The sequence below is a fragment of the Salmo salar genome, chromosome ssa25 (assembly GCF_905237065.1).
Source record: "Salmo salar chromosome ssa25, Ssal_v3.1, whole genome shotgun sequence".
Classification (NCBI taxonomy): domain Eukaryota; kingdom Metazoa; phylum Chordata; class Actinopteri; order Salmoniformes; family Salmonidae; genus Salmo; species Salmo salar.
In genome coordinates, this window is record NC_059466.1 from 28165099 (window position 1) to 28185773 (window position 20675).

The 20675-nt window shown below is 42.8% G+C and overlaps 1 long non-coding RNA gene across 1 annotated transcript; it reads left to right on the plus strand.

Moving 5' to 3' along the window:
* The first annotated feature begins 55 nt into the window (after nt 1-55).
* Nucleotides 56-3066, plus strand: LOC106586413 (uncharacterized). The gene is made up of 3 exons (XR_001324185.2): nt 56-307; nt 2344-2439; nt 2940-3066. It is a non-coding gene; the product is annotated as an uncharacterized lncRNA (long non-coding RNA).
* The last annotated feature ends 17609 nt before the right edge of the window (nt 3067-20675 follow it).

Consider the following 20675-nt stretch of genomic DNA (forward strand, 5'->3'; position numbering starts at 1 on the left):
AATGCCCAAGCGTAACCGAACCACAGACCGAACATTGTCGGCTTTTAAGACGCAAGCACTTCCAGCTGATTGTGAGGAAACTTGCTTCGGTTGACAATGTTTGGCTATTGTTAACACATTGTACATTACTGTTGTTTACATATTGTGCAATGTGTCAGGAGATTGAAAATACAAACCGGAAATATAAGCCAACAGAGCCATACACAGACTGGCACCCCAAAAAAGTCTGGTTAATAATACTTTCCTGTGGACATTTTATCTTCACTACCTACCGTCAAAAGTACCAACAGCATGGACAACCAGCAAAGTAAGTTAAAATATACAGTACCAGTTAAAAGTTTGGACACACCTACTCATTCAAGGGTTTTTCTTTATTTTGACTATTTTCTACATTGTAGAATAATAGTGAAACCATCAAAACTATGAAATAACACATACGGAATCATGTAGTAACCAAAAAAGTGTTAAACAAAACTAAATATATTTTATATTTGAGATTCACACTCTTGGCATTCTCTCAACCAGCTTCACCTGGAATGCTTTTCCAATGGTCTTGAAGGAGTTTGCCCATGCTGAGCATTTATTGGCTGCTTTTCCTTCACTCTGCGGTCCAACTCATCCCAAACCATCTCAGTTGGGTTGAGGTTGGGTGATTGTGGATGCCAGGTCATCTGATGCAGCACTCCATCACTCTCCTTCTTGGTCAAATATCCCTTACACAGCCTGGAGGTGTGTTGGGTCATTGTCCTGTTGAAAAACAAATAATAGTCCCACTAAGCCCAAACCAGATGGGAGGGCGTGTCGCTGCAGAATGCTGTGGTAGCCATGCTGGTTAAGTGTGCCTTGAATTCTAAATAAATCACAGACAGTGTCACCAGCAAAGCACCCCCACACCATCACACCTCCTTCTCCATGCTTCACGGTGGGAACCACACATGCAGAGATCATCCGTTCACCTACTCTGTGTCTCAAAAAGACACTGCAGTTGGAACGAAAAATCTCAAATTTGAACTCATCAGACTATAGGACAGATTTCCACCAGTTTAATGTCCATTGCTCGTGTTTCTTGGACCAAGCAAGTCTCTTCTTATTATTGGTGTCCTTTAGTGGTGGTTTGTTTTCTTTGCAGCAATTCGACCATGAAGGCCTGATTCACGCGGTCTCCTCTGAACAGTTGATGTTGTTAATTGTCGATTTCTGAGGCTGGTAACTCTAATGAGCTTATTCTCTGCAGCAGATGTAACTTCCTGTGGCGGTCCTCATGAGAGCCAGTTTCATCATAGTGCTTGATGGTTTTTGCAACTGCACTTGAAGAAACTTTCACATTTTTTGACTGACCTTCATGTCTTTAAGTAATGATGGACTGTTGTTTCTCTTTGCTTATCCGAGCTGTTCTTGCTGTAATATGGACTTGGTATTTTACCAAATAGGCTATCTTCTGTATACCACCCCTACCTTGTCACAACACAACTGATTGGCTCAAATGCGTTAAGAAATAAAGAAATTCCACAAATGTACTTTTAACAAGGCACACCTGTGAATTGAAATGCATTCCAGGTGACTACCTCATGAGGCTGGTTGAGAAAATGCCATGAGTGTGCAAAGCTGTCATCAAGGCAAAGGGTGGCTACTTTGAAGAATCTCAAACATGAAAATATATTTTGATTTGTTTAACACTTTTTTGTTTACTGCATGATTCTATATGTGTTATTTCATAGTTTTGATGTCTTCACTATTATTCTACAATGTAGAAAATAGTAAAAATAAAGAAAAACCCTTGAATGAGTACATGTGTCCAAACTTTTGACTGGTACTGTAGTTTTGTACAACATTCTGGCTTGTTGAGACTGAATATCCATGGGGTAACCATGGTAACAGTCTGATGTGTTAGGCAAGTGGAAAATAATACGTTTACGTCAGTCAGTGTCCCACAGGCTGCTGTAGGCCCAGTATTGATAGGGGAGTTGAGATGTGCTACAATAATCTCACAGCTTTATGATATCCCTCATATTTTGTGCAGTTTTTTATCCATATACAGGGCTTCGAAAGAACATTTGAAGATTCCTTTTCAGTATGTTATGCCCACTTTGAAATTAATTTATCATCACAGAGGGATGACGGTGGAAACAGCGGGAAATCACAGTTGGAAATATGTTTATACCGCGCTGAAATGAATTAATCATTCATATAACTCAATTGCCTTATTCCAACCACAATCCCTTGATGGTAGTGCAGTGGTCTGCATCTACAGCTTTCCTATCTCCTAAGTCATTACTTCTGTTGCTTTTCATTTGAACGTTAATAAGAATCACTAGCTTGTGTGTTATTGCTGTTTTCACCTAGAGAGGAAAGCCAATAGCCACACTCTTGATCCATCACTGTCCAACAGCAGCCTCAAGAGAGATGCCTAAACAGATGTTCACACAGACCTTTAGAAACGTAAGTAGAGTATGCTACACCTGGCCTACTATGAACCAGGCTGTAACAAGTAGGAGATTCCCTGCACTTTTAGCACTTCGTAAGCTAGATGTTGTTTTTGACTAAACTATATTCCATTCTCTGAGAAAACCCTGGAAATGTACCTGCAATTTCATTTGATGACACACACAATAAAAAAACATGACAGTGACATCTTCCGTAATGTCATTGAATTATTTGATTGAAAATGTTCCTAAATGAAACAATTGTCACAATTGAATTTGATTGACTTCTATTTCCAAATAGATTCCAATTTTCAACTACTTGTCTTTTGAAGTAAAAAATGACTTTGAAATGTAACTGAGATTGTCACACCCTGATCTGGTTCACCTGTCCTTGTGATTGTCTCCACCCTCTCCAGGTGTCGCTTATTATCCCCGGTGTATATATCCCTGTGTTTCCTGTCTCTCTGTGCCAGTTTGTCTGATTTGCCAATTCAACCAGTTGCTGTTTGTTTCTAGTCTGTTTTGGACTTGGATCTGGTTTCTGACCCCTGCCTGGCCTGCCCTCGAGACTGCCTATCGTCTGGTACTGTTTGGACTCTGACCTGGTTTATGAACTCTCGCCTGTCCCCGACCTGCCTTTGCCTACACCCTTTGTTATAATAAATATCGGAGCTCTACCATCTGCCTCCTGTGTCTGCATTTGGGTCTTGCCTTGTGCCCTTATAAAGATATTTGAACCCAGGTCTGGATTCTTATGTGAATGTCATTCCTACACTGCTACACTATCTAGAATGAAAAAGGGTTATTCGGCTGTCCCCATAAGAGAACCCCCCCCAAAAGAGTTCTTCCTGGAACCGAAAAGGGTTCTTCTATTGGGACAACAACAGAACCCCTTTGAAACTCTTGATTTTTGAGTGTGTAATCTCTTGCTCCATTTTCGATTTTGGGTAAATCCATTTGAATTCAATCACTTTTTGACAGCATCCCTTCTGATTTAAACTAAACTTTCCATACATGTTTGCTAATGGATGAAGTGATCAGTGATTTTTGGACCTGAATGCCAATACATTCAGTTGACTCATGTTGTATACCATACCATGTGATATCCATGTCTTTATCACTGGAAAAGATGAACGGTTGAGTTTGATATAATTTAAAAGCTTACAAACAGGGTTGTCAAATTATTTTGTAATTTCTTTAAAAAAATGTTTTTATACAAATTATGACACTTTTTATCCTTTAACGCCAATTATCTTAAACGCATAAACACGACCTGCAAGTCAATGCCATTATGTTTTTGATTATTGTTCCCATTCACCTTTCCTCAACTTTCGAGTTGTAAACAATAGGGAAATAAAAACTTGTATATTTATTTTTTTATTTCACCTTTATTTAACCAGGTAGGCCAGTTGAGAACAAGTTCTCATTTACAACTGCGACCTGGCCAAGATAAAGCAAAGCAGTGCGACACAAACAACACAGTAAAAAACAATGCTGAAGTGAGCAAAATGTCCAGAGCAGCATCCTGAAACACATGGATGCCAACTGACAAAATTCACATTGTCACACATGGGATAAACAAACGTACAGTCAATAACACAATAGAAAAGTCTATATAGAGTGTGTGCAAATGTAGTAAGATTAGGGAGGTAAGGCAATAAATAGGCCATAGTGGAGAAATAATTACAATTTAGCAATTAAACACTGGAGTGATAGATGTGCAAAAGATGAATGTGCAAGTAGAGATACTGGGGTGCAAAGGAGCAAAAAATAAATAACAATATGGGGATGAGGTAGTTGGGTGGGTTATTTACAGATGGGCTGTGTACAGGTGCAATGATTGGTAAGCTGCTCTGACAACTGATGCTTAAAGTTAGTGAGGGAGATATGGGTCTCCAGCTTCAGTGATTTTTTTCAATTCGTTCCAGTCATTGGCAGCAGAGAACTGGAAGGAAAGGCGGCCAAAGGGGAAGTTGGCTTTGGGAATGACCAGTGAAATATACCTGCTGGAGCGTGTGCTACAGGTTGGTGCTGCTATGGTGACCAGTGAGCTGAGATAAGGCGGTGCTTTACCTAGCAAAGACTTATAGATGACCTGGAGCCAGTGGGTTTGGCGACGAATATGAAGTGAGGGCCAGCCAACAAGAGCATATAGGTCGCAGTGGTGGGTAGAATCTGGGGCTTTGGTGACAAAACGGATGGCACTGTGATAGGCTGCATCCAATTTGCTGAGTAGAGTGTTGGAGGCTATTTTGTAAATGACATCGCCGAAGTCAAGGATCGGCAGGATAGTCAGTTTTACGAGAGTATGTTTGGCAGCATGAGTGAAGGATGCTTTGTTGCGAAATAGGAAGCTGATTCTAGATTTAATTTTGGATTGGAGATGCTTAATGTGAGTCTGGAAGGAGAGTTTACAGTCTAACCAGACACCTAGGTATTTGTAGTTGTCCACATATTCAAAGTCAGAACCGTCCAGAGTAGTGATGCTGGACGGGCGGACGGGTGTGGCAGCGATCGGTTGAAGAGCATGCATTTAGTTTTACTTGCATTTAAGAGCAGTTGGAGGCCACGGAAGGAGTGTTGTATGGCATTGACGCTCGTCTGGAGGTTTGTAAACACGGTGTCCAAAGAAGGGCCAGAAGTATACAGAATGGTGTCGTCTGCGTGGAGGTGGATCAGAGAATCACCAGCAGCAAGAGTGACATCATTAATGTGTACAGAGAAAAGAGTTGGCCTGAGAATTGAACCCTGTGGCACCCCCATAGAGACTGCCAGAGGTCCGGACACACTGAACTATATCTGAGAAGTAGTTGGTGAACCAGGCGAGGCAGTCATTTGAGAAACCAAGGCTGTTGAGTCTGCCGATAAGAATGAAGTGATTGACAGAGTCGAAAGCCTTGGCCATGTCGATGAAGACGGCTGCACAGTATTGTCTTTTATCGATGTCAGTTCTGATATCGTTTAGGACCTTGAGCGTAGCTGAGGTGCACCCATGACCAGCTCGGAAACCAGATTGCATAGCGGAGAAGGTGCGGTGGGATTCGAAATGGTCGGTGATCTGTTTGTTAACTTGGCTTTCAAAGACTTTAGAAAGGCAGGGTAGGATAGATATAGGTCAGTAACAGTTTGGGTCTAGAGTGTCTCCCCCTTTGAAGAGGGAGCTTTCTAATCTTTAGGGATCTCAGACGATACAAAAGAGAGGTTGAACAGGCTAGTAATAGGGGTTGCAACAATTGCGGCGGATAATTTTACAAAGAGAGGGTCCAGATTGTCAAGCCCAGCTGATTTGTAGGGGTCCAGATTTTGCAGCTCTTTCAGAACATCAGCTATCTGGATTTGAGTGAAGGAGAAATGGGGGAGGCTTGGGAAAGTTGCTGTGGGGGGTGCAGAGCTGTTGACAAGGGTAGGGGTAGCCAGGTGGAAAGCATGGCCAGCCGTAGAAAAATGCTTATTGAAATTCTTGATTATCGTAGATTTATTGGTGGTGACAGTGTTTCCTAGCCTCACTGCAGTGGGCAGCTGGGAGGAGGTGCTCTTATTCTCCATGGACTTTACAGTGTCCCAGAACGTTTTAGAGTTTGTGCTACAGGGTGCATATTTCTGTTTGAAAAAGCTAGCCTTTGCTTTCCTAACTGCCTGTGTATATTGATTCCTAACTTCCCTGAAAAGTAGCATGTCGCGGGGGCTATTTGATACTAATGCAGTACGCCACAGGATGTTTTTGTGCTGGTCAAGGGCAGTCAAGTCTGGAGTGAACCAAGGGCTTTGTCTGTTCTATGATTTCACGGCAAGTACTGCTTCAAGACTCCTGAATATACACCACAGTGTGCATGCGTGCGTGTCTCTGTCTGTGACTGTGTCTTTGTGTGTGTGTGTATCCGTCTGTGTGTGTGTCTATATAACGTGTGTGCTAGACCTGCGATGTGCTGTCGCCCGATTATGAAACGTATATGGGTTCCTCTTAGAAGCCGCGCTGCCAGCTAATCAGATCTAAATGAATCGTAGCTTGATTGAGATTCTGTCTGTGTACTTAGTGAGGGCTGCTAATTCCCTTCTCCTCTAATGTTACTAAAATAATGTATTATCTCATACCAGCAGGTCCACCAAAATATAGACCTAAAGTCGTCATAGGCTACAGACACACAAGTACTGTATATCCCAAAGGCCTATTATCAGCTATCATTTGGTTTCTTGATGATGAAGCTGAGTAAGCAAATGCAACAAACAACCATCCTTGGTGATATGGGCACTTATTGTTGAAATATAATATTAATACTCCAGGCTTAGACAGACACATCTTCAACAGGGGTTTAGCTATATTTGCTAGACGCCTTATCAAGGACCAACTGCTTGGAGACAGGGCAGACAGGGAGATATTTATTGGAGAAGCTATGTGCCTGAGGGCTCCGTAAAGACTTGTGTTTACTGGGGGGTGTCAGGGATCTAAACTCTTCTGTTGAGAGAAACCATGATCCAGGTTTCTCTCTTTGTAATTCCCCTCCCAATACCTCTGATCAGCAGCACAATCCCAAACAATCAGTCAGTTGCTAACACCATCAGGGACAACTGACAGTGTTACAACATGGCCACCTCGCCTGTGGCTGAGGATGGGTGATTTAGTGATGTTAGGCCGAATAGAACAGCAGGGTTCTACCTTCTCCATGCATATTATATCAGCCAGGAGCCAGAGAATGGGTCATTATTTTAAATAGTGGATGTTAAGCAATTATCCATATAAAAAATGCTAAAGTTTACTATAAAATACTACCGTACTTACTATAGAATTCTGTAGCAAACTGTAGTATACTGTTGAATACTATACTACACACATGGTAGTACTTACTATGGAATGTACACTGTAGAATACTGTAGTAAACACTACAGAAAGGTCTGCAGAAACACTACAGTCTGCAAAAACACACCAAAAAATAAACTATAGTAAATACTACAGTATATCATTTGCATATACCCTACTCATTCCCTTCCCCAATATCCCAAATTGTGCCACCCGTAAATGAGAAACCTACACAAAAAAGAGCAGAAGCTCTGAACCCTGAAAAAAATAGGCTTGGCCCCTAAGACCCTCACCAACTTTTACAGATGCACAATTGAGAGCACCCTGTCGGGCTGTATCACCGCCTGGTACGGCAACTGCACCGCCCGCAACCACAGGGCTCTCGAGAGTGGTGCGGTCTGCCCAACGCATCACCGGGGGCACACTGCCTGCCCTCCAGGATACCTACAGCACCCGATGTCACAGGAAGGCCAAAAAGATCATCAAGGATATCAACCACCCGATCCACTGCCTGTTCACCACGCTACCATCCAGAAGGCGAGGTCAGTACAGGTGCACCAAACCTGGGACCGAGAGACTGAAAAACAGCTTCTATCTCAAGGCCATCAGACTGTTAAATAGTCATCACTATCCACCTACCACCCGGTTACTCAACCCTGCACCTTAGAGGCTGCTGCCCTACGCACATAGACATGGAATCACTGGTCACTTTAATAATGTTTACATACTGCTTTACTCATTTCATATGGATATACTGTATTCTATTCCACTGTATTTTAGTCAATGCCACTCTGACATTGTTGGTCCCAATATTTATATATTTCTTAATTCCATTCTTTTACTTTTAGATTGGTGTGTATTGTAGTGAGTTGTTAGATACTACTGCACTGTTGGAGCTAGGAACACAAGCATTTTGCTATACCTGCAATAACATCCGCTAAATATTTATGTGTGACCAATACATTTAATTGGATTTCATTGGATTTGATAGCCTTGAAATAATTGAAATAATATAGCCTAAATAATTCATTTTTGTTCCTTTTTAGGCTCCCTGTCTGACTCCTGACTTATTTAGACTGGTTATATGCTGTTTAATATGACATGTAGCCTATTTGAAATGATGTGTGCTTCATACATTCGCCTTTTCATGTTCATTCAAATACTTTTCATTCATATCCATATGGTTTGGTTTCAACACTTCAAAACCAAATGGAAGGTCCAGGTAGTCACAAAAATAGTGATAATTTAGGGGTTTTCCACTTTTTTTTTAAACACCACTCCTGAATAAGAAACAATGTAATTATCATTGGTTAAATTGGTTAAATCATTGGTTAAATTGTGATTTTAATAAATTGATCAAATTTGGAGCTACGTTTTTTTTGGAGCTACGTTTTTTTTCCAGTGCGGCAGTTTTTTTCCTGTGAGCACGGAGCGGTTAATAGTAGAGCGCTGCTCCATGAGCGATGAGCGGGATTTCCAACCGCTCAACTCTGCTCACATGCTCTGTCAGGAACATATGGGCCAGATTACTGTATTACGCATATTTCAAAATATGTCCTGTTATATAAAGTGCCTTCAGGAAAGTATTCAGACCCCTTGACTTTTTCTACATTTTGCTAGGTTACAGCGTTATTCTAAAATGTATTACATTTTTTTTTTTTACCCTCATCAACCTACACACAATACCCCATAAAAATGATTTTTTGAAATGTTTGCTAATTTATAAGAAATTGAAAATTGAAATATTACATTTACATAAGTATTCAGACAATTTACTTAGTACTTTGTTGAAGCACCTTCGGCAGTGATTACAGCCTTGAGTGTTCTTGGGTATGACGCTACAAGCTTGGCACACCTGTATTTGGTGAGTTTCTCCCATTATTCTCTGCAGATCCTCTCAAGCTCTGTCAGGTTGGATGGTGAGTGTTGCTGCATAGCTATTTTCTGATCTCTCCAGAGATGTTTGATTGGGTTCAAGTCTGATCTCTGGCTGGGCCACTCAAGGACATTCAGAGACTTGTCCCGAAGCCACTCCTGCGTTGTCTTTGCTCATTGATTTAATTAAATGTATTTATTATAAAGTGCCACTCTAAAATGTGCAGTTTTGTCACAACACAATGCCACAGATGTCTCATGTTTTGAGGGAGCGTGCAATTGGCATGCTGACTGCAGGAATGTCCACCAGAGCTGTTGCTGGAGAATTGAATGTTAATTTCTCCACCATAAGCCACTTCCAACGTTGTTTTAGAGAATTTGGCAGTACGTCCAACTGGCCTCATAACTGCAGACCATGTGTAACCACGCCAGCCCAGGACCTCCAAATCCAGCTTCTTCACCTGCGTGTTCGTCTGAGACCAGCCACCCGCACAGCTGATGATAATAAGGGTATTTCTGTCTGTAATGAAGCCCTTTTGTGGGGATAAACTAATTCTGATTGGCTGGGCCTGGCTCCCCAGTGGGTGGGCCTATGCCCTCCCAGGCCCACCCATGGCTGCAGTCCTGCCCAGTCACGTAAAATCCATAGATTAGGGCCTAATTGATTTATTTCAATTGACTGATTTCCTTATATAAACTGTAACTCAGTAAAATCATTGAAATTGTCGCATGTTGCGTTTATATTTTTGTTCAGTATATTTATGATGAAATATTCTATAAATGTGGATGCAGTTGCTGGTGTGAACATGGCAAGTACTTCTGATGAAATTCAAACAAAAATACTGCTAGCAGGAAGAAAAATGATACATAATGCATCCCCAATGAAAGAAAAACAACTTAAAAGGCATGCAATTTAAAAACTGGATATTTATCTTGGATAAACTGGATAGATGCAGTTCCCATGCGTTAGCCTCCAATTCCATCTCTGGACTCGAGGTAGGGTATGTGCAGGCCTGTGATTTTAGAGGAACAGACAGTTCCTTGTAATTAGTCAGGAGAGCCAATAGGATGTTTGCAGAAGCAACAAGCTAAGAATAAAACATTCTGGGCAAAGATTTACCCAGCCATTTATCAGAGGAAATATAACTTAAAGAGGTAGGGTAAAACATATTGGAAAAGAGATCAATATCAGTGTAAAATACTTTATCTAAGATGATTTGTAAAAATAAAAAAAGACAGCTATGTGTTTTTCAGTTTCTTTTTTATTTATTTCCCCCCAAAATTACACAGGCACGAAATGCTTGTCGATGAATTCACACCCTCACTTCTGATTCTTTCCTCAATGTCATGCACACACAGACAAATACACTACGTTTCCAATCACCAACACATAGCCACACACACACACACACACACACACACACACACACACACACACACACACACACACACACACACACACACACACACACACACACACACACACACACACACACACACACACACACACACACACATTTGAGCCCCTCTGGAGGCGGGACGGATGGGGGAAATATGTCATGTCGGTTCTAATTACGTGTACGGCTGTGGATCTCAACGGTATCGAATTCCCTGAGGAAGACAGCCAGATTCATTAGCATATAGCTGGCCCGAGCTGGCACCAAAAAAACAAGATTAGATTTATGAGGGCCCCTATACCACCAACGCCTGCAACTCATACACACATACGTGTTCTGACTATACGTATTGGATTAATTGCAACGAGCAGGCAGAATGCAGTGCTGTGAGACGCATTACCGCTGGATTTCTCAGAATGCTACTAACGGGAAACTTGCTTGCAACCAAAAACCCACAATAATAAATCAGCATATCAGTTTATTTCCTGTTGTTACCATGTCATGTGATTATGATACCAGACAGGTGTGTCTAGGTTCTCCACTGAAATGAAAGATCGACCTATCAGGAGCATCGGGCACCGTTAAGCTGATTAATTAATGTAAAACTACTTATTAGAGTAGAAGAATATAGAAGGACTTGCCTATATTTCATTCAAACATTTCACCTTAAATGGCAAACTAATACAATATATTCCATTTGAAATAACTTTATTAGACTACATTTTCATTTGATTAAAAAAAAATATAGATTGTATAATCATGATTAACTTGATTTAGTTACACATTTCAAATATGGACAATCCATGGATATTTTAAAAACAGTTGTATTTAATAAATTAGATACATTGGAAGCAAATAATAAGAGTATGGTACACCAACATTAGTTTTCCATTCATATAACGTGTCGGGTAAATTGCCACAGTAGATTTGCTGTGGTAAACAAGGAAATTGTTTATTTCAGTTGTAGGGAATGATTGTCAAATTGATAAATCACCCTTAATCTGCTCAAAAATTAGGACAAAATTGTTCTGATGATAATATCCACCAGACCGGTAGCAGGCAGGACTAAGGTACAGTAACACCTATGTCAGCCTTTAGGGAGTGGTAATGAGGTGACCAATAATGGTTGCAATTGAGATCAGCTGTCGGTGAATTTAGCTCCTATTGATGATTTAACTAGAGATCAACTGGCAATAATCTGGTGGACATCGATACTATTTCTTCTCTGTGGATGGAGCTGAGCAAAGTGGAAAAGTTGCACAAGTCGCATTGTAGCACCCCCTACTCAAGATACGACCAAAAATGTCTGGCACGTCTGAAAAATAATCGGGACCAAAAATGCAGATCGGGAGAGCGCAAAACCCATAATCGCACATTTTTCAATTACTCACATTATGCGACCTACAGACGTCTTGGTCGGAGAAAGCGACTATACAATCCCAGAATTTTTTTGTAGATCCCAAATTGTTGCCGAATTGCAGTTAAAGAATCATGTAATATATGGCCAGCTTCAGAGGGATGCTACTTTTCATGTATATATATTATGTGTTCATAACTTGTGTATGAGGAATGCTTTTTCAATAGGCTATTCATACATTCATAATTTTAAATATACAGTATGATGTAAGATGAGAAGCAGAGCACCTCTGTGCACAAGAACGCCAAGTTAACCTGTCTAAATGACTACCGGCCTGTGCACTCATATCTGTAGCCATGAAATGCCTTGAAAGGCTGGTCATGCCTCACATCAACACCATCATCCCAGAAACCCTGGACCCACTCCAATTTGCATACCGCCCAAACAGACCCACTGGGTTAAACGGGGCGCCCGGATTGGGCTACTAGGTTAAACGCCGCGCCCGGACTGGGCACCGGCGCAGAGGAAGGCTCTGGCCATGGAGCGGGACTGGACACCACGCCTGGACTGGGCACCGGCGCAGAGGAAGGCTCCGCCTTGGAGCTGGACTGGACACCATGCCTGGACTGGCCACTGGCGCAGAGGAAGGCTCCTGCCCTGGAGCTGGACTGGACGCCTTGCCTGGAAGCTCCGGACCGTTGACCCTCGCTGGAGGTTTCGGACCGTTGACCGTCGCTGGAGGTTCCGGACCGTGGACCGTCGCAGGAAGTTCCGGACCGTGGACCTTCGCAGGAGGTTCCGGACCGTGGACCGTCGCACGAGGTTCCGGACCGTGGATCGTAGCAGGAGGTTCCGGACTGTGGACCGTCGCAGGAGGTTCCGGACTGTGGACCGTCGCAGGAGGTTCCGGACTGTGAACCATCGCCAGAAGCTCTGGACTGGGAACCGTCGCTGGAAGCTCTGGACTGGGAACCGTGGCCGGAAGCTCTGGACTGGGAACCGTGGCCGGAAGCTCTGGACTGGGAACCGTCGCCGGAAGCTCTGGACTGTGAACCGTCGCCGGAAGCTCTGGACTGTGAATGCGCACTGGCGGCCTAGTGCGTGGAGCCGGTACAAGTGGCACCGGACTGGTGACACGCACTTCAGGGCGAGTGCGAGGAGCAGGCACAGGACGCACCGGACTGGGGAGGCGCACTGGAGGCCTGATGCGTGGGGCCAGCACAGGTTGCACCGGACTGGTGACACGCTCTTCAGGGCGAGTGCGAGGAGCAGGCACAGGACGTATCGGACTGGTGACACACTCTTCAGGGCGAGTGCGAGGAGAAGGCACAGGACGTACCGGACTGGGGAGGCGCACTGGAGGTCTGATGCGTAGGGCCGGCACAGTTTGCGCCGGACTGGTGACACGCTCTTCAGGGCGAGTGCGAGGAGCAGGCACAGGACGTACCGGACTGTCATTTACAAAATAGCCTCCAATACTCTACCTAGCAAATTGGATGCAGTCTATCACAGTGCCATCCGTTTTGTCACCAAAGCCCCATATACTATCCACCACTGCAACCTGTATGCTCTCGTTGGCTGGCCCTCGCTTCAAATTCGTCGCCAAACCCACTGGCTCCAGGTCATCTATAAGTCGTTGCTAGGTAAAGCCCCGCCTTATCTCAGCTCACTCGTCACCATAGCAGCACCGACCCATAGCACGCGCTCCAGCAAGTATATTTCACTGGTCACCCCCAAAGCCAATTCCTCCTTTGGCCGCCTTTCCTTCCAGTTCTCTGCTGCCAATGACTGGAACGAATTCCAAAAATCACTGAAGCTGGAGACCCATATCTCCCTCACTAACTTCAAACACCAGCTGTCAGAGCAGCTCACAGATCACTGCACCTGTTCACAGCCCATCTGTAAATAGCCCATCCAACTTCCTCATCCCCATACTGCTATTTATTATTTATTTATTTATTTATTGGCTCCTTTGCACCCCAGTATCTCTACTCGCACATTCATCTTTTACACATCTATCATTCCAGTGTTTAATTGCTAAATTGTAATTATTTCGCCACTATGGCCAATTTATTGCCTACTTCCCTTATCTTACCTACACACTGTGTATAGACTTTTTCTCTATTGTGTTATTGACTGTATGTTTGTTTATTCCATGTGTAACTCTGTGTTGTTTGTGTGGCACTGCTTTCCTTTATCTTGGCCAGGTCGCAGTTTTAAATGAGAACTTGTTCACAGCTAGCCTACCTGGTTAAAAATGTGAAATAAAAAAAATACATATATACTGACCCCCAACACACACACACACACACACACACACACACACACACACACACACACACACACACACACACACACACACACACACACACACACACACACACACACACACAGGCACACATTTGCCACGCACATACTTACACACATGCTGCTGTTACTATATTTATCTATCCTGTTGCCTAGTCACTACCCACCCTGTACATATGTACCTCAATTTCCTCATACCCCTGCACATTGACTAGGTACTGGTACCAACATGTATATAGCCAAGGTATCATTGACTAGGTACTGGTACCCCATGTATATAGCCAAGGTATCATTGACTAGGTACTGGTACCAACATGTATATAGCCAAGGTATCATTGACTAGGTACTGGTACCCCATGTATATAGCCAAGGTATCATACTGTGCATTTATTCATTGTGTTACTATTTTGTTCTATTATTATATATATTTTTTAATGTTTTATTGTATTCTGCATTGTTGGGAAGGGTCCGTAAGGTAGCATTGTACTGTTAGTCTACACCTGTTGTTGACGAAGCATATGACAATAAACATGATGTTCTACCTCATATACATTTACAGTCAATTCAGTATGGCTAGAAACATGTCCATGAGGTACTATTCTTCCCATGGGTGTGCTGTACAGTCTATAGTCTACAGTCTACAGTACATGCTGTACTGCCCATGGAGCATACTGACATACTGCAATTGTGACTCATTTATGTTACAGAAGTCGATGTGAGAGCATTATATAGCAAAACTTTAATCAATAAATTAGATTCCTAAGGTCTTCTGTGGATTGAGAATAAAGGTATAGGATATTGAGATAAAAAGCAATGGTTTTCCACTGGTGAATGAAATGTAAAGGAAGCCCATTTATTATGGTCATCAGCTCTACACAGTGAGATTCCTCACTGTCACATGTTATGATATATTAGTCCTGTGTTTTATGGGACGTAGGTGTGAAAACATATGGAAGTGCAAAGAGGGGCTATGACCAGTTTCTGGGAATCACAAAGGAATTTCCTACGAAGGAATCCAAGCGATGATAAATTAAATATTTCACCTGGCTCATATTCTCTACAGAACATACAGAGTCTTCGGAAAGTATTCAGACCCCTTGACTTTTTCCATATTTTGTCACGTTACAGCCTTATTCTAGAATTGATTAAATAAAAAAATGTCCTCAGCAATTAACACACAATACCCCATAATGACAAAGCGAAAAACTGGTTTTTAGACATTTTTGCAAAATTACAGAAATACCTTATTTACATAATTATTCAGACCGTTCACTAATAGAGACTTGAAATTGAGCTCAGGTGCATCCTGTTTCCATTGGTCATCCTTGAGATGTTTCTACAACTTGATTGGAGTCCACCTGTGGTAAATTCAATTGATTGGACATGATTTGGAAAGGCACAAGCCTGTCTATATAAGGTCCCACATTTGACAGTGCATGTCAGACCAAAAACCAAGCCATGAGGTCGAAGGAATTGTCTGTTGAGCTCAGAGACAGGATTGTGTCGAGGCACAGATCTGGGGAAGGGTACCAAATTATTTCTGCAGCATTGAAGGTCCCCAAAAACAGAGTGGGCTTAATCATTCTAAAATGGAAGAAGTTTGGAACCACCAAGACTCTTCCTAGAGCTGGCCACCTGGCCAAACTGAGCAATCGGGGGAGAAGGGCCTTGGTCAGGGAGGTGACCAAGAACCTGATGGTCACTCCGACATAGCTCCAAAGTTCCTCTGTGGAGATGGAGAACCTTCCAGAAGGAAAATGATCTCTGCAGCACTCCACCAATCAGGCCTTTATGGTAGGGTGGCCAGACGGAAGCCATTCCTCAGTAAAATGCACATGACAGCCCACTTGGAGTTTGCCAAAAGGCACCTAAAGACTCTCAGACCATGAGACCATGAGAAACAAGATTCTCTGGTCTGATGAAACCAAGATTGAACTCTTTGGCCTGAATTCCAAGCGTCACGTCTGGAGAAAACCTGGCACCATCCCTTTGGTGAAGCATGGTGGTGGCAGCATCATGCTGTGGGGATGTTTTTCAGCGGCAGGGACTGGGAGACTAGTCAGGATTGAGGCAAAGATGAATGGATCAAAGTACAGAGAGATCCTTGATGAAAACCTGCTCCAGAGCGCTCAGGACCTCAGACTGGGGCGAAGGTTCACCTTCCAATTGGACAACGACCTTAAGCACACAGCCAAGACAACACAGGAGTGGCTTCGGGACAAGTCTGTGAATGTCCTTGAGTGAACCAGCCAAAGCCCGGACTTTAACCCGATAGAACATCTCTGGAGAGACCTGAAAAAAGCTGTGCAGAGCTTGAAAGGATCTGCAGAGAAGAATTGGAGAAACTCCCCAAATAGAGGTGTGCCAAGCTTGTAGCGTCATACCCAAGAAGACTTGAGGCTGTAATCGCTGACAAAGGTGCTTCAATAAAGTACTGAATAAATGGTCTGATTACTTATGTAAAAGTGATATTTCAGTTTTAGATTTTTTATAAATTAGCAAGCATTTCTAAAACCTGTTTTTGCTTTGCCATTTAGGGGGTATTGTGTGTAGATTGATGAAGGACTTTAAAAAAAAAATAGAATAAACCTGTTACGTAACAAAAAGTGGAAAAAGTCAAGGGTTCTGACTACTTTCTGAATGCACACACTCACACACACATAGACCACAATTCAATACTAATGTAACACCCTTGTCCCCAAAGCACAGGTCTAGCACAGACACAACTTTGAAGCAAAATCCTGTAGGACCTGTTTCATCTGCTGATTTACAAGGACACTACTGGGTGATCTGATAAGTTGGGAAGAAGAGTTTTCCAAGGACCAGATTTACACTGATTCCAAAATGCCCAGATAGGACTGCCCCATCTATAAGCCTGCACATCCAGGCTTGAACTGTATCCTTACCTATTGGATGCAGTGATCACAATATAGTGGCTATATCCAGGAAAGCCAAGGTTCCAAAAGCTGGGTGTAAAATAGTGTATAACAGATCATACAAAAGATCTTGCTGTGACTCTTATGTAGATGATGTTAAAACAAATTGTTGGTCTGATGTGATTAGTATGGCGCATCCAGATGCTGTACATGATGAATTTGTTAAATTAATTATTAAATTATTGATAAAGGTGCATCTGTTAAGAAACTGACTGTTAGAACTGTTAACGCTCTGTGGATTGATGAGAAATGTAAAAACTGTATGGTTGAAAGAGATTTGGCAAAATGGAGTGGTTAACAAGTCTTGCTGCACATCTGACTGGCTGACTTACTGCAAATTGAGAAAGTATGTGACTAAACTCAACAAAAAGAAGAAGAAACTGTATTATGAAGCGAAGATCAATGATAAATTATGGTCAGAAAGACTAATACAACTCCATCTTTCATCGAATCAGAAGGCTTATTCATCAAAACAACAAAACCTATTGATGTTGCCAATTATATTAATGAATACTTAATTGGCAAAGTGTGCAAACTTAGGCAGGAAATGAAAACAACGAACAGTGAGCTATTGTATTCATGCATAAAAAAACAAATAATGAAATAAAAACATTGTATGTTTAAATTTTGTAAAGTTAGTGTGGGAGAGGTGGAAAAATTGTTATCGATCAATAATGACAAACATTCTGGCATTGACAACTAAGATGGAAAGCTGATTCTATGGCCACTCCTATACACTATATATACAAAAGTATGTGGACACCCCTTCAAATTAGTGGATTCGGCTATTTCAGCTACACCGTTGCTGACAGATGTATAAAATTGAGCACACAGCCATGCAATCTCCATAGACAAACATTGGCAGTAGAATGGCCTTACTGAAGAGCTCAGTGACTTTCAACGTTGCACCGTCATAGGATGCCACCCTTCCAACAAGTCAGCTTGTAAAATTTTTGGCCTGCTAGAGCTGCCCCGGTCAACTGTAAGTAAAATCAAAATCAAATACAATTTTATTAGTCACATACACATATTTAGAAGATGTTATTGCGGGTGTAGCGATATGCTTGTGTTCCTAGCTCCAACAGTGCAGTAGTATCTAACAGTGCAGTAGTATTTAAAAACAATTCACAACAATACACACACAGACTGTCCGCAATAAGCTGAGAGAGGCTGGACTGAGGGCTTGTAGGCATGTTGTAAGGCAGGTTCTCACCAGACATCACCGGCAGCAACGTCGTCTATGGGCACAAACCCACCGTCGCTGGACCAGACAGGACTGGAAAAAAGTGCTCTTCACTCATGAGTCGCATTTTTTTCTTACCAGGGGTGATGGTCGAATTCCCGTTTATCATTGAAGGAATGAGCGTTACACTGAGGCCTGTACTCTGGAGCGGGATCGATTTGGAGGTGGAGGGTCCGTCATGGTCTGCGGCGGTGGGTCACAGCATCATCGGACTAAGCTTGTTGTCATTGCAGGCAATCTCAACACTGTGGGTTACAGGGAAGACATCCTCCTCCCTCATGTGGTACCTTTCCTGCAGGCTCATCCTGACATGACCCTCCAGCATGACAATGTCACACTGCGTGTTCTGTGTGTGATTTCCTGCAGGACAGGAATGTCAGTGTTCTGCCATGGCCAGCGAAGAGCCCGGATCTCAATCCCATTGAGCACGTCTGGGACCTGTTGGATCGGAGGGTGAGGGCTAGGGCCAATCCCCCCAGAAATGTCCGGGAACTTGCAGGTTACTTGGTGGAAGAGTGGGGTAACATCTCACAGCAAGAACTGGCAAATCTGGTGCAGTTCATGAGGAGGAGATGCACTGCAGTACTTAATGCAGCTGGTGGCCACACCAGATACTGACTTTTACTTTTGATTTTGACCCCCCCCCTTTGTTCAGGGACACATTATTCAATTTCTGTTAGTCACATGTCTGTGGAACTTGTTCAGTTTATGTCTCAGTTGTTGAATCTTGTTATGTTCATACAAATACTTACACACGTTAAGTTTGCTGAAAATAAACGCAGTTGACAGTGAGAGGATGTTTCTTTTTTTGCTGAGTTTATATATACTGCTCAAAAAAAGTAAGGGAACACTTAAACAACACATCCTAGATCTGAATGAAAGAAATAATCTTATTAAATGCTTTTTTCTTTACATAGTTGAATGTGCTGACAACAAAATCACACAAAAATAATCAATGGAAATCCAATTTATCAACCCATGGAGGTCTGGATTTGGAGTCCCACTCAAAATTAAAGTGGAAAACCACACTACAGGCTGATCCAACTTTGATGTAATGTCCTTAAAACAAGTCAAAATGAGGCTCAGTAGTGTGAGTGGCCTCCACGTGCCTGTATGACCTCCCTACAACGCCTGGGCATGCTCCTGATGAGATGGCGGATGGTCTCCTGAGGAAGTCCAGGACCCAGTTGCACAGGGTGCGGTTCAGACCCAGGGGCCCGAGCTTAATGATGAGTTTGAAGGGTACTATGGTGTTGAATGCTGAGCTATAGTCAATGAACAGCCTTCTTACATAGGTATTCCTCTTGTCCAGATGGGATAGGGCAGTGTGCAGTGCAGTGGCAATTGCATTGTCTGTGGATCTATTGGGGCAGTAAGCAAATTGAAGTGGGTCAAGGGTGTCAGGTAAGATAGAGGGGATATGATCCTTATCTAGCCTCTCAAAGCACTTCATGATGACAGAAGTGACTGCTACGGGGCGATAGTAATTTAGTTCAGTTACCTTTGCCTTCTTGGGTACAGGAACAATGGTGGACATCTTGTAGCAAGTTGGGATAGCAGACTGGGATAGGGAGAGGTTTAATATGTCCATAAACACTCCAGCCAGCTAGTCTCCACGTTCTCTGAGGACGCTGCTAGGGATGCCGTCTGGGCCGGCAGCCTTGCCGTCAGTTAACAAACTTAAATGTCTTACTCACGTCAGCCACAGAGAAGGAGAGCCCACAATCCTTGATAGCCGCCGCAATGGTGGCACTGTGATATCCTAAAAGCGGGCGAAGAAGGTATTTAGCTTGTCCGGAAGCAAAACGTTGGTGTCCGTGACATGACTTGTTTTCCCTTTGTAGTCCGTGATTGTCTGTAGACCCTGCCACATATGTCTGAGCTGTTGAATTGCGACTCCACTTTGTCACTGTATTGACATTTTGCCTGTTTGATTGCCTTACGGAGGGAATAACTACACTGTTTGTATTAGGCCATATTACCCATCACCTTGCCATGGTTAAATGCGATGGTTCGCACTTTCAGTTTTGCACGAATGCTGCCATCTTTCCACGGTTTCTGGTTTTGGTAGGTTTTAATAGTCATAGTGGGTCCAACATCTCCTATACACTTCACAATGAACTCAGTCATCGTATCCATGTATTTTGTCAATGTTATTTTCAGAGGATGCCTGGATCATATCCCCGTCCGTGTGATCAAAACAATCTTGAAGCATGGATTCTGATTGGTCAGACCAGCATTGAATGACCTTACCACAGGTAATTCCTGTTTGAGTTTCTGCCTATAGGAAGGGAGGAGCAAAATGGAGTCGTGATCAGATTTGCTGAAGGGAGGGCGGGGTA